This window comes from Vulpes lagopus, chromosome 13, assembly GCF_018345385.1.
Source record: "Vulpes lagopus strain Blue_001 chromosome 13, ASM1834538v1, whole genome shotgun sequence".
NCBI classification, from domain to species: domain Eukaryota; kingdom Metazoa; phylum Chordata; class Mammalia; order Carnivora; family Canidae; genus Vulpes; species Vulpes lagopus.
The window spans coordinates 5,360,482-5,361,649 of NC_054836.1; positions in this window are offsets into that span (position 1 = coordinate 5,360,482).

Genomic DNA, 1,168 nt, shown 5'->3' on the forward strand with positions numbered 1-1,168 from the left:
AATAAAAGCTTTGGGAAAGAATAAAGAATAGTTCAGGAATCCATTAGCAAACACTGAAGGTTTTTGAGTTTCTAAGGACAGGTTTAAGTATGAGCCAAAGTATTAACTTAAAGTTGAGGAAACCAGTACAGCTAAATAGGTATTGGAAAGCTGATCAAATTAATAGTCATTACATTATTATGTGTAGTCTGGGCGTTCAAATAATTAATTGGGATGTGAAAAAATAGCCTCTAAATAGTGACTAAAACAATGTTTGAGCTTTAAATAATTAGATCTGCGAGTCCAGTCTATTTCCCCAGTGCCTGCTCTCTTTAACCCTTATAGATGTCCAGACATTTTGAGTGGTTCCTAATATTCTAGATGCTAGGGTAAAGAGTAGTCCTCCTTCTTCTCTCTCACTGCATAGGTTTAGGCAGCTACTCAACACATACAGACTTTAACCTTTGCCTGAGACTTTGTCTGGAGATGGTCCATTTGATAAATTGCTAGAGTTAGCCCTCAGATACCCTTAAGAATTCTAGATTCCATGTTGGTCCATGAGCACTTTTGGAAATTCTCCTGAAAAGCTTCATAACTAAATTTATAAAAAGGGAAAAAACTATACACATGCACTATATCAGATTAAAATCTTAACCCAGTCAAAACCTCAATTAACATAGGGTTCATATTCACACATAGAAGAGAAATACTTTTATCCTGTCAAAAACTGTTTGGTCAAAAAAAATAAATAAATAAAATAAAGAGGTCCCTGACTGGCTTAGTCTGTGGAGCATGTGACTCTTGATCTGGGGGTTGTGAGTTGCAGCCCCAAGTTGGGTGTAGAGATTACTAATAAATAAATTTAAAAAGGAAGGGGACACCTGGGTGGCTCAGTGGTTGAGCGTCTGCCTTTGGCTCAGGTCGTGATCCCAGGTTCCTGGGATTGAGTCCCGAATTAGGCTCCCTATAGGGAGCCTGCTTCTCCCTCTGCCTTTGTTTCTGCCTCTCTCTGTGTGTCTCTCATGAATAAATAAAATCTTTTTTTAAAAAATTTAAAAAACTTAAAAAGAAAAACATCTAAGGAGACTATTTTTTTTTTTTTAATATTTGAAGAACCTTGTATGCCTTTTTTATGACCTAATTTAGTGAGTGGAACATGTTCCATAGGAAAAAAAAATAGTATCTAATT